The 14,174-nt window shown below is 40.9% G+C and overlaps 2 long non-coding RNA genes across 2 annotated transcripts; one reads left to right on the top strand and one right to left on the bottom strand.

The window, feature by feature from the left end:
* Nucleotides 1–1,475: 1,475 nt before the first annotated feature.
* LOC135501103 (uncharacterized) lies at nt 1,476–3,346 on the bottom strand. The gene is made up of 3 exons (XR_010449558.1): nt 3,254–3,346; nt 2,193–2,257; nt 1,476–1,520 (listed from the first exon to the last, which is right to left on the bottom strand). It is a non-coding gene; the product is annotated as an uncharacterized LOC135501103 (long non-coding RNA).
* Nucleotides 3,347–8,911: 5,565 nt separating this feature from the next.
* LOC135501333 (uncharacterized) lies at nt 8,912–13,727 on the top strand. Its single transcript, XR_010449579.1, has 6 exons — nt 8,912–9,096; nt 9,481–9,729; nt 10,303–10,424; nt 11,118–11,277; nt 11,699–11,819; nt 12,211–13,727. It is a non-coding gene; the product is annotated as an uncharacterized LOC135501333 (long non-coding RNA).
* The last annotated feature ends 447 nt before the right edge of the window (nt 13,728–14,174 follow it).

Here is a 14,174-nt window from a genome sequence, read left to right as displayed (position 1 = left end):
AATTTGTTAAAGTTGGGAGATGATTTTCTAAACTTGTCAAAGAAGGATTTAAAAATGACAGAGCAACATCACAATCAAAACTCATGGAGTAGCCATTTTCCAAGTTTGCATCAGTGATCAGGGACACATCCGGCTGAGCAAACTTTTAACCCGCTTCACCAATTACTGACGCCCAGTTTTACTCGAATAAGGGACCATCTTAAAATACTTTGTGAAGGCAAAAAAGATGAGACCATTTCACCTTTATACGATGCCTATCCAGCATGAAGTTGTTATTGGAGTTTTTATAAGGGTGTCACAATAAATCCCTGGCCTATAGATCTAATCCCCCCCTCAGATGAAACCATTTTATCCTCTGTAGCTTCATGGTATTTGAGATGGTCCCTTATGTGTTACAGTGGTCAAGCATATACAATGTACAATTTACCGATGGACAATTCCTCGAGACCTTGGCAATTCTGACAGCAGGAGACGGCTAGAAAAATTGAAATGGAAACCCCACAATATCAATGAAACAACTCATCATATCAATTATCCATTTTAAAGCACAACCCTGTTCTATTCCGTGAAGATGGACCTCTGGGCTCAAGTCTGAACTAATTGGGCGAGGGCAGTTTTGAAACAGTTTCAGAAAATTGTACTCTCTAATTGCACTATGAGAAGAAGCTACCTGTGGTCATGGCATGCATGGTGGAGATGAAGCCATTGGAGGTATTGGTTGTCTCACCAAACACTGCCAGGGTCGGGCTTAGAGGTAGCCTAAAACCGATGCGGCTAGCTGAAGTTTGGGGCAAATGACAGCTTCACCCCAATGGTGTTTGACGAGACAACCTATACTGACATTGTGGAATCAATTTCCATTCTTAAACACCTCAAACTGAGCAATGAAATGAAATTTAGGCTACTTCCTTATTCCAAGAGGTTATGGTCACCCGTCAATAACCGCAGCTGCCAAAAGGAGGTACCGTGCGATGTACATTGTGAACAGTGCTACATCACAAGAAGAAAGGTGTTTTCAAGTACATGTACTGTGTATGTTACAACTTACCATTGAAAATCACACGGAAAAACAAACTGAGGTATCGACTTCAGGACTTCCTGCAATAAAGACAAGACGCATCATCACGTTTCATAAACTATACAAGTATTGTAATTTTTTAGAGCTTTTTGATTGGAAAAATTTAAAGCAATATCATAATCCAAAAAGTTTTTGGTAATGTCCGCAAATCGCAAACATAAAGTGTTGTGAAAAAGTGGTGATGTTCAGTACATACAAGTCCTTGTCATCTAGACAAAGATCTAGCAGGGTGTGACACCCTACCTTTTCACAATTTTCTCTTAAAAATCTTCTATTTTTTCATCAGTGGCAAGTTCAATTCCATTATAAGTAGGGTAGCCTTTTTTAATATCCCATGCCACCAAAACAGAGAATGCCTTTTTTACCTCAAGACAATTTCCTTTATTTGTAATACTTGCCTTATCATCATAAGGATCAGGATACTGTTGAAGTACAAATGGCACTGAAACAGATTCAGATTCAGCTTCATTCATCAAATCAATAACGCCCATCAGAGGCAAAGTTACAATTACATTTATGTACAGTGATTATATGATTAGATAAAAAAAAACATATAACAATAACAAGTTGACCTGCAACACATTCACAGAACTAGGAGGATTTTCTGACTCTGAGTAAAACCTTCACACCGAAGTTATCTCAGAGAATTTCAAACTTCGGAACAATTTACAATCACTTTTATGTCCAAAGAAAAACACTGCCTGCTATTTGCAGTCTAAGGACGGTCAATGTAGCCGATATCAGACTGAAAACCCAAAACTTTAACTTTTTGAAAAACTTTATAAAACCAATGGTTGTCACACTAAAAAATGGTAGAGCTAACATTTGGTCCAAAACTCCAGAAAGGCCCCATAATAGTTTTTGCCAACATTTTACATACTCCATCCACACTTGCAGTGTTCGTCAAGGCAACCAATACGTCTAGTTTGGTTTAATTCCTAAAAATTCAACACAACACTGCATGTGATATCAACGTGCTACACTCTGTTTTCTGCCCAACACTAACATGTCCTACGTGACCTAAAAAGTCATACAAGCATAGATGTAGAGTTTGTCTTCTTCATGATCTATATGGAAATTAAGGTATTAAGAATGTAAAATGTGTGTGTATTACCTTCGCTCGGGGATGAGGGTCGTGCCACCTCAACGAATATTTCAAACAGTTTTGAGGGCTTCTCCCTGCAATGAAAATGATCCTTCAAATGAAATACATTTTAAAAACATTCCAAAAATCAAACCAAGGTTGGGGAATTGATTTTTTGTAGAGCATTCTTGCGGAGGTCTTCAAATACTTGAAACCGATGGGTGCCAATCCATGTCAATAGAGGCCCTCACACCATGCAGAGGAAGCCACTGCTGGCCACAACAAACAAGCAGCAAACAAAAGACCACATGGTTGCACACCACATGACCTTTGACTTGTTTGTTGTGCCTATATTTAGGTTTGATTGGGCCTGCAATGACTTCCTCCGCCTGGTGTAAAAGGGTCTATTGCAGCCAATTCGGTACAGAACATATTCGAGGGACGGTCATTGCCAAGGGGGGAAATTGTTGGCTACTGTATATGTACATGTACATGCCATATATATTCAGAATACATTTGCTACTATAATTGGTACTGGGGAGAAATTTTTATTACACCTGAAGTAGTATGGACATCATCTCAGTTATATAGCATGTCCACTGTCACCTAGTTCTAGATGTAGATCTACACACACACACACACTATACTTATACTCATACTGCATACCTTGTGTATATACTCTCAACGGCTGTATAAGACTAGATCATCAACGACATAGGTAGGATTACCCAAAATCACGATTCGAAGCAGCGAGGTCTGACAAGAATTTTTATAGGCCTAACAGTAACACCCCTAACCTGGATGAATGTCCTTATGAATAAACATCATAAATGTGGTAACGGTATTGGGCGGTATTATCAACCTGGTCTTACAGAGCCGAGTTGAGAGTAAAGACATTAGTATAATAGAGCCGAGTTCAGAGTAAAGACATTAGTATAACTATAACTATAAGTGCAGTGTGTGTGTGCATGCGCATGTATGTACTGATGAGTAATGTCTAGAGTTTTGCTCCCAAGCTGCCATCAAAATTACCATGTTCTACGCAATGCAACATAAATATAGACCACTGAATCGGATAATAGATATGTTACCGAAGTCTTGAATCCATTTTCAAATGATCAGTGACTTTTACTAAACGAAAATTGGGAGAAATTTGTAAACAGGAAGCAGCAAAAATCCTGTCATTTTTATTTTGTGAAGTATTTTTCTTAATTATTGACCTAAGGTGGACCAATTCCGAGACCGCCGCGCGGCTACCAACTGACACATTTCTACGGTGGCCCAGAAGAATCACAACAGGTCTTACCAAACAGTTTGCCTGAAGTTCGATTCGAGGCTAACATTGAATGGCCCGAAACGTCAATGCGAACGGCTATCCTCAACATAGTTGGTCAAACATTGGGATAGGCGTTCAAGTTGGCGTTACGGGGATTTGCGAAAACTCCCTAATAGTATTGTTCTCCCTCGGGCGTGTTCTCCGTTCTCCAAGCAGATTGTAAGATACAGTATACTCTCTGCCGGAGCCAACACAGGTGGCACTACACAGTGGGGACGGGGTCCGTTTTGTCCCCCAGAGAAATGTTGTTTTTAAGACGCAAGCCGTTTCCATGTTCATGAATAGGTCCAACCTGTTCCAAATACTATTTACTTTGACGCCCTGGTCTTAGTTTCCATGTGCAGAGGGATCTTTGGCGATTTTATGAGCCTTGACTCTGTGCCATTTGAAGCAGGCCTCAGTCCCCAGTTTGGCCTCAATATGTAACATACCCCCATCTGCCACTCGAGGTTGGGCGTAGTTGTGCGAGTGTTAATTATGCTCGTCCAAATTCTAGGCCATATTGCGAAAAAATAGCCGAGATCACCATGTTTTCACATCAAATAAAGAAACTAGATGCATTTGGCTATCTGCCGGTGGTAATGGCATTCCCAAATCATTCATTTTGAACCGATTGAGGCCCGTTTGAAGATCGCACATCATGCCATTTCTTGGTTAATTATTTACTATTTTCAGGATCCTAGTGTTGTCAAAGGTGGCGTCACCTATCGGTGAAGTGATGAATTAAATGCAATGAAAATGACGCCGTCCTCCGCACTGTGTAGTGCCACCTGAATCAATGACGTAATGCGCATGCGCAGATGTCTCATAATCGTCTGCTACACGTGTTGAATTCAACCAGACCATGCAGGCGGGAACTTGAACACTTCTCTGCTAAAACCGTCGATTTTTACATTTCTTTTCTCGAATAAAGACATATTTTGGCGGTAAGTTTATAGCTCAGATGTTCTAGCTCACTATTGTATAGATTTGTAGTCGTATTTTTCATCTTCGATTCATTATTTCGTGATTTTTGTGGAGGTGCGCGAAACATTGTAATGGCGCCGATATTTTTGTCAAGTGTGCGCTCATCTCCTCCAAAAAAATGTCAATTTGACATTCCAGCATCCTGATCAAGTTATATGAGCCAAATATCTATGGTCTTTGTGTATTTTTACTTTTGGTAAACTGGACTTTATCAATCTTTTGAGCGTTTTTTCTGGTGAAAAACGTGCTAAAAAAAAAGAATATTATGGAAAATGGAACACGATGTTTCAGTGGTCATTGCGCATGCGTGTGGACCATGTGCTGCGACAATGGCGCTGAGCTGTGACCATGTGCGCTGCATTGGGCGTGGATTTTCTTTGGTGCTTTCCAAATAATTATATTAATTGTATGCAAAGCGAAATATACCTTGTGCATGACCAGAATTTGGTAATTTGCAAAATATTTTTTTTATATAAATGCTATGGGCCTAAACGAAACCCACTTCCTTCATGCCCCCCCCCCCCCCCACACACAGGTTGTATACAGTATGACTACGCTGGTTCCTTTACAACACCCCTCTCGGGAATGACCAATTTTACGACCATGAATTTTTAGCCCCCTTCCCATGGCCTTTTTAGCTTTTTGTATCTCTGTGCGAGTCGAGCCATGAGAAAATACCCCTAACAAGAAGAATCATAAAAGGTACCCCTTTGACTGCTGGGATGCTAGATCCCAGCCTTAAAGAGATCCAGTCATGACACAAAATCCTTATTTAGACTAGCTTAACATGGTAAAAATAACAAAAATTGGTCCATTACCTCTTATGCAGTTCAATGACTGGAGTCGGTAAAGTTATGCAATGTTACCCAGATGCCCAGCTCACATAATCAACTGCCTGAGTCAGATTGAGTACAAAATTAAGGCAATATTTTCTGTGGCTAATTTTAAAAATGGACAAAAGAGAATTGTCACATTTCTTTTACATTCCAAGTAACTGTCCCTGCGGCTGATCAAAGTTTTGACCTCGCCCAAACCTACCTACTCTTTCCACACCCTTTGGCTATTTGTCCTTGCAATGCAGTGCCCCAAGAGCGAGAATTTCACCTATGCAGACTCTCCTCCTGGGTTGCATTTTGTTAGAATATTTTTCAAATTGATCACAGTTGCTGATAGTGATAAGGAGGCAAAATCTTGTGAGTGCAATTTATCCCCAAGTGAAATACATGGAATTGACTGAAGCGAGACCTGGATGGGTTTTGCCCATTGAGTTAAAAACTTAAATTTCAGGAATGACTGCATGTAACCACTGCTTTTGTGTGATACATTTTTAAATATATATTCATCATAAACAAATTATTATTTATTGTTTTATTGCAGACAGCCTAGCCAGAGGTGTTTCTCTAACTAAACAAGTATAATGACAGTACAGAGCCATTGATTCAATCTACCACATCACCATCCCTTTGTCCATGCAAGAACCACTTCAGTTCCAGAGCATCAAGGTAAGGGGTGGGCTGTCAGAGATGAACTTGGTCGTACAGGATCATGACACATTTCAAAGTTGTGGTGGAGGAAGATACCACAGTTATGTCTGAAGATTATGTATGTTACTTGAAGAATTAATTTACACCCATAGAGTTTGAAGTTCTTCTTTTGCAGTCTCTCTGCAGTTAGGGGTGTTATTCTCCAGGGAGTGTTCTTCTAAAGGTGGGATGTGTGTTTTTTTTCTGCCACTAAGGTTAGGTGCCAGTTGGTTTATTTGGCCTAGTGACCCTGTCTTCAGTCATCTGGCTTCTAGATTTGACTAGGACTGGTCGTTGATGATACACTTAAGTCTTCAGCATAAGAATTTTGAATTGTTTTATTGCAGACTGACTTGCCAAAGATGTTTCTCCTTGTACAATGACAAACGCTGAGCTATGGATTCAGTTCACCTCACCACCACACCCACTTTCAAGCAAGAACCACTTCAGTTCTAGAGCAGGTAAAACATAAATTTTTGAACCTGAACCATTGCTTTCTTCTGAGATATGGGCTGTCATAAACAAACTTAGTACAGGGTCATGACACCTTTCAGAGTTGTGCCTGAGGAGGAAAACCACACCTGTGTCAAAGCCTACAAGTCTATTATGAAAAGAACCGCACCCATGGAGTTGAGGGCTAGACATGGAGGAGCCACTGGATGTTCTACTTTGTCCCAAGCATTTGCTCTGCACTCAAATATGTTATTTTCCAGGGAGTATTCCTCCTCAACAAGTGATGAGACTCCATCTTGCTTCTGGGTGTAACCCATGATTGGTCAGATACATTTCAATATTCAACATAAAGATTTTTATTTGTTTTATTGCAGACAGCCTTGCCAGAGATGTGACTTCTTGCATAATGACAAGTGCTTACCAAATGGATTCACTTCACTTCACTGCCATACCCACTTCCAAGATAGAACCACTTCAGTTGAGAGCATTTCGAGGTAAAACTTTTAATGATTTAAACCTGAAATCTTTTGTTGCTTCCTTCCTAGAGGATGGGCTTTCAATGACGGACACATACTGAGTAAAGGGTGACGACACATAAGTTGTGCCAGAGGGGTTCTACCATTGTGTAAAGAATTACACCAAGAGAGTTGGGGTTGGTCATGAGGAAACTTCTTGATGCGACCATGACTGGTCAGATACATTTCAGAATTCAACATCAATGTGGAGAGTCCAACATTAACCTGCTGTGATGAAAACTCATTGAAAATTATTCTAAAATGATAACTTTGTGCATGGTCAGATATTATGAGATATTTGTTATCATTTTGATTCATCTCAAGTTGTCTTTTGAGGACAAAGCCACAACCAGGATGTCAATAGATAATTTTAGCAATTCAAATTTTAGGTTCTTTGTGGGTCGTTCTTGTACAGTCAAGACAGGCACATACAAAGCAACTAGAAGTGTCGGGAGTTTTTCAGTCGGCTGATGTGAGACTAAGATGGTCAGCTGGTATGCAGGATTGTTTTGAATATCATGAGAACAGTTTACTCAGCCAGGGTGATGACCCATTGCTTGGCTGTTTACCTTGTGGGAACCAGCACTGCAGATGGAAATTTTATGGTCCAATTCTTTGTATTCAACAAGATGGTCTACTTTTGCAGGATCAGCATTGAAGACACACACTCAAAGGCAGGCCAGGATGGTGGCGTCTAGACTGCAATGTTAACAACTGTTTGGGGAGACTGGAGCCAGACCTCTGGTTGGGTAATTATTATTCCATAGGCAAACGACAGCGAGGACAGTAGTTATATCTACAACCATTCTTATATCAGACTTCCACAAGGGCGTGGCGGTCTGGAGCACCATTTGCAGATTTGTTGCGAAAAACCTGACATTCATTGGTCATTGAGAGTCCAGTAATAAATGATGATGACGACGACAGAGGATAATTAACTATGAACTGGGGTGATGGCAACTTGCCATGCCACATAGCTATAAGGTGACCATTTCAACTAGACTACTTGTGAACCAGTCAGCAAGATGATGAACGCTTCAGGATAATGAAGAAATAAAAGATCTCGTTGTGTTACTGTTATATCCTACAAAAATCTAATGATTTGAGTTCTTTTTCAGCCTGGTTTCAAGATCATTGGAGAGGACCAGAACCACTACAGTAGAGAGCCTGGGTTTGTTCAGCGGGAGTGGATGTCACCGAGGCTGTCCAAGGGAGACGGAACAGTTTGGTTTGGCGAGGCTAAGTATCCATAGACAATCTGTCAACCAAAGGGGTGTCATTTTTTTGTGGCAGAGTTCATTCTGCTGTAATTTTGCAGTTTAAAAAGTCCTTGCCTCTGATCAAATGTAGTCGAGCTGCCGACATAGCGATGCCACTCAGTCATTGCACTTGTTATAGTTGAAAATGACAAAATCAAGCTGACTAAAGTTTTTGAATTGTCGGAAGACGAGAGGAGGGCTCTAAAACAGGATGCCCTGCAGTGGGTATATGTACCAAGTAGCCACCTCGGCTAGGCAATCTTGCTACGACGAAATATCAACAGCCAGTCAACGAAAGGATGGAAGCTTCAGGATGTCAAATGTCAGAATTTCGTGTCTAATGGCATCCATTTATGCTAGTTATAATAGTTTGGTTTCTTTTTCAGCTGAGGTCCAAGATTGGTGCTGCATCTGTCACATAGCCCAAGGGAAACCATCACAGGATGCTGGAGATGCTTCAAACCTCGCATCGGGAATGCCTGCTGTGAACAGTAGCTGAGGGCCACACCAAGCTAACTATTAGAAATTCCAGCCATGTTGCCTGCGGCATGAACAGCAGAGCTGGAGAAACATTATAGCACTTTGTGTAAATTTTTTGATTTACTTTATAGAGTCGGGCGAAAGTTCAACTTGAATATATTGTCACAGAGGCTTTGCAAGGCTGCCAACAGAGACATGATCGTGGTTGATGCCAAAAGGAGGGTCCTCATTCACTTCCTACCTTGGCAATTAAGAACTGGCATGATAGTTTGTTAAGTAACAAATATGCTCTGCTGTTGGGATGATTTGATTTGGCTGTGATCTGAGCCAGTCGGAGACAGCGATTAAGATGCTAGGACTTGGTGAGAAAGTGAAAGCTGGTCAGCAAGAAGACTCGCCACTGTAAGTATAAGAGAAATTTGGTGGGGGACGGGCTGAGGACGTCCTTGCAGTAAATAGATTTTGAGGTTGTGCCAAACTTACACAATGGCTGAGAAATGGAAGGCCAGGAAGCATTTAAATCCTGCTGAAACCCTGTAAACACCTTTAACTGCAGGTGGTCACTGTTTTTAATCGCTGAGCACAATTTCAGCCGTCATGATCGTTATTTTATGGTGCACTTCAGATCAGAGTGATTTGATTGCAACTGTTTCTACAAAGACTTTGTATTATCTTCAACAGATGGATATCTAGATGTGGAAATTGAAGCTTATGGTGACCATTTTGTGTCAATTTGGATTTATTATTTAGAACAAAAAATCTAATGAAAATTGTGATCCTTTCCAGCACCTCAATGTGTTGATGATCAAGCCGGAAAATAGTGCAGCTGATCAAAGATGGTTATCACCGTGTTCCTACTGGTTAACAAGTCTAGGCCAGTTTACTACCAAGGTTTGCAGGTTCCGCCCATACCACGGCCAACTTCCCATCAAGATTTGCTGACCCTTGAGGCAACCTGAGGCAACACCATTTGGACTGGAGATAAGAGGAAGACTGGAGATCAGATCAATGGAAGGAATCTTATCAGAATACAAGGTTCGTGGGGAAGTTGAACTCGTGTACAGTATGTGATTATATGCTGTATCCTACTTGTATTTAAACCTGAAATCGTTGCAGTTTCCTTCATAGAGGATGGGCTTTCAATGATGGATACATACATCATTTCATCAGAAGGACAAGTTATCATTCCAACTTTCAAATATAACGCCAACATTAACCTGCTGTGATGAAAACTCATTGAAAATCAATCTTATAATGATAACTTTGTGCATGGTCAGATATTATGAGGTATTTGTTATGATTGTTTTGATTCATCCCAAATTGTCTTTTGAGGACAAAGCCACAACCAGGATGTCAATAGATAATTTTAACAATTAAAATATACAAAGCAACTAGAAGTGTCGGGAGTTTTTCAGTCGGCTCTTTTTCCAGTATGTGCGACTAAGATGGTCAGCTGGTATGCAGGATTGTTTTGAATATTATGAGAACAGTTTACTCAGCCAGGGTAATGACCCATTGCTGGGCTGTTTACCTTGTGGGAACCAGTACTGCAGATGGAAATTTTATGGTCCAATTCTTTGTATTCAACAAGATTGTCTACTTTTGCAGGATCAGCATTGAAGACAAACACTCAAAAGGCAGGTCGGAAGACAACAATAGGCCATGATGGTGGCTTCAGACTGAAACGTTAACAACTGTTCGGGGTGACTGGAGCCATGCCTCTGGTTAGGGTAATTATTATTGCACAGGTTCTTAATCTTATAGACAACTCGGTGAACTTAATGAGCAGTGCGTGAATGACTTCACCCAAGTTTATGGAAGACCTTGCTCCTTATCCTTTGTGGGACTTAAGGTCTCAGTCCATCGTACACTTCATTTGGTCTTTTGTCGACTGAAATAGAAGACAATTTTCTCAATTTGGTACTGGAGTTAATTTTGAACATCGGCCTTACTGTGCCAGTCTGACAGTTCTATTACTGGAACTGCTAATACATTCAAATATTTTCAAAGCTTTGGGTGTGGTATGTTGCATCTGAATAGGTAAGGTCACTGGCAAATCAGATGAACAATTTGAGCTTTGATTGCAAACAATTCACAGAATTCCAAACTGATTGAAGAGTCAACATAAGATGAGCAGCTGACCAAGTGCAATGGAAAGCATGCTATATTTACCAATCAGTACACTTTATTCATTTCAAATAACAAAGAACGCCAGGTAGTCCTAAATGGCTGGAAAGATACTTGCAGGAAAGACCAAATGCATGCCTCTCTGGGACCACACTGCTTTGGGAGTGTACTGATTGAAGAAGTTGTACCAGAATGTTGCCAAAGAGACAACAGTTTTGCGCTGTGTCTTGGAAAGCCAGCATGAATGTCACAAAGTTCAGCAGGGTTTTATCATGAGATTTGTACTCCCTTTCCAGCCCTTCTGCAAACCAATATGTGTAGATGGCAAGAGAGGCGAGTAATGACATTACGGAGCAAGAACAGCAAGATTCGGCAAGTCATGATGTTCACGTACACCATTGACAGAGTGAGGACAGTAGATATATCTACAACCATTCTTATATCGAACTTCTACAGGTGCGTGGCGGTCTTTGGAGCACCATTTGCAGACTTGTTGCGAAAAACCTGAGGGCAAGAACAAAGCAGGCAATGCTGGTTTGAAAGGCGAGCCCAAGAGTCCATGTCACTTTCTTGAAAAATTCCCAGTAAAACAATGTGTTTGCAAGTGGTCAAGTTGAACTTTACCACAATATTTGGTTAAGCCAGTAAATGACAATGAGGTCAATACTCTGATGATCATCTTGAAGCAGAAGTCAATATGCCTATGTTACACTACCCTAATGTAGGCATCTATCAGCTGCATGTATGCTATCTTATGTCATGATTAGATGCTGAAAATTGGCCAGCGAAAGGATCTATACTTGGCATGAAATCAAAGAATCGCGTAGCCTACAAAATACATGTATTACAATTCTAATGGTCTCCCATAATTTTTCAGCCTGTTTCAAGATCAGACTGGGCATGGATGTCACCGACGCAATTCAAGCGAGAACCGTCACCACACGACATCAGAAAGACAAAGCAGTTTGCTTTGGCATCCACTGACAAACTGTCAAAAGGTTGGTCATACCTATCTGCCTCCTGGACATGGAGTTATACGCAAGTTGGTTTAATGACAAATTCACTCCACTTTAGATATTGGTATACAGTTTAAAATGATGCCTACTGTAATCGGGCCAGAATCTGTGTCTAAACAGTGCCCACATCCAAAAAGGTGAAAAATATGGTGGAATACTACATCCAGCAGAATGAGGAAGCAGGTCTGCTGCAAGCCCTGCATGATCTGCCCAAAGAACTTCTGAGGAGTGCTGTTTTAAAACTACAGTATGTCTTAATTGGCAAAAGAAGATATCAAAATCAAAAAATGTGCAAGATGAGATCATCGAAAGACATTTTAACAGTATAACAAAATTTTCTTTTCCTTAAAATCAGTCCTTGTCATTATTTCAGCAATGGTCCACCAATTAGGTCCTCAGAAAGTACACTACTACATGTTGAGAACATTGCGAGCATGAAGAATATCAGGAAGGACTGTGAGGCACAACAAATACATGGTCATTTACTTCTTCAGCAGAAAGGGACTTTTTGTTTTCTATGTTGGCCTTGGAGTTGATTGGAGTTGGAATTGGAGTTGGCCTTGGAGTTTCGGTGATTCTACTTGACCATGAGCAGGCTCATTTTGGCCTATAACTGTGTAGTTTGTGCTCTGTAGTAGTATGTGATTTGAAAAGTTGTAAATCTGGTTATTGGAGTAAAGATTGTACAATGGAATATCCACGGGTTAAAGAGCCAATTAAGTGCCGCCAGGAGAGCCAAGAGCCAAAGAAAAAGTATAGGCTTGAATGAATATAATTTATTATCTTTGGAAATCCTAAGCCTACAGGTACCCTACTTGATAAAAAATAAATTTATTTTGTAACTGTTTATGACGTCGTAAGACATCGCCGGCTGGATAGTGGTATTGTTAACAGTCTACCATGCCAAGATTTTTTATCATACTGTTGTTACGCCGTCTATACAATATGCCGGGTACAGTGTACATTGAGTCTGCACTTCTCACACTGCGTACTCACACGTTTGTCATTCCTGTTGTATCATGTAGCCTTGCACAAATAGTGCAATCAAAATTGTTTTATAAAGGCATACATGTATTTCTCAAATTTGTAAATTCTTAATTGAAATCTACCAATTCAAGCAATTAGATAGCGTAGTGATACACTATCACTAGGGCCTACCGGTACTCTGCATATCTGTACTGTAAAAAAACGGTGCTCGTGGCTCTTGGCTCTCAGATTGGGGTGTCCCAATGACCACACCTGGTATTCTATAAGTTACTGTAGCTTAGCTCAGTGGAGTGACCTTTTTGTTTTCACTTTTAAAAACCTATGCGATTTGCCGCACTGAAGAGATTGTTGGACTGGGTCCATTGAATGTGACAAAAATACCCAACACCTATTTACAAATGAAGTGAGGGGTGAGCCTTTTGGTGTAACTCCATATAACTGTCTGGTGATTTCGCTCTGGGCTTGTGACATTCTGATCGGTCTGAAATAATCATTAAAGCCCATCCCTCAATTTGAGGCCTGTGTCCCGATGGTGGCGTTGAATGGCAAAATCAAAGGGGCATGACGGCGGTTAAACCTGTTGCGAATGGGCAGCATCATTACCAGTTCTGAGATCTGGTGTGGTGTAGGATATCTGGTTACCATTGCACACATCTCCTGAATCTGCGGTGGGTTGGTACCCCACGCTACGTAGGGGGAGGTTGCTGGGTAAGACTTGGTCCACGTGAATGGGTAGTACCTGAAAGATGAGAAGTTGCGAATGGACGCCCTGTGAATATGTCCTTCGACCAGCCAGTGCTAACCCGGTCACTGTCTCCAGGTCACCATGCCTCGGTCAATGAGCGGGCGAAGAACCCAATGGCTCCGTCAGGAGTACATCGTCAACTTCAGCCCGTAGTCAAACCGGCACGCACGAATATCTTGGTTGAGAGTGGGGGACATAGTTGAAATTGCTTCTCATCGGGGTAATACAGTACAACTGTATACAACGACCCCATTTTATTTGGATTTTTATTGAGGAGTGGACGATAATGAGAATTTCAGGCCAGTCCGATTGTCACCAGTTCAGAGGGAGATTACCTGATAGTTATGTGGCATTCCGTCAAACGGTTAACTCTTTCACATCTTTTGTAAATTAGTGTTGCTTGTTACATGTCGCATTCAATGGCTCATTTGAGGATAGTTTCGGTGATTCTACTTGACCATGAGCAGGCCCATTTTGGCCTATAACTGTGTAGTTTGTGCTCTGTAGTAGTATGTGATTTAAAAAGTTGTAAATCTGGTTATTGGAGTAAAGATTGTACAATGGAATATCCACGGGTTAAAGAGCCAATTAAGGTACGCCAGGAG

This window comes from Lineus longissimus, chromosome 17 (genome assembly GCF_910592395.1).
Source record: "Lineus longissimus chromosome 17, tnLinLong1.2, whole genome shotgun sequence".
Classification (NCBI taxonomy): Eukaryota; Metazoa; Nemertea; class Pilidiophora; order Heteronemertea; family Lineidae; genus Lineus; species Lineus longissimus.
This window is presented reverse-complemented; position numbering and strand designations above follow the sequence as displayed.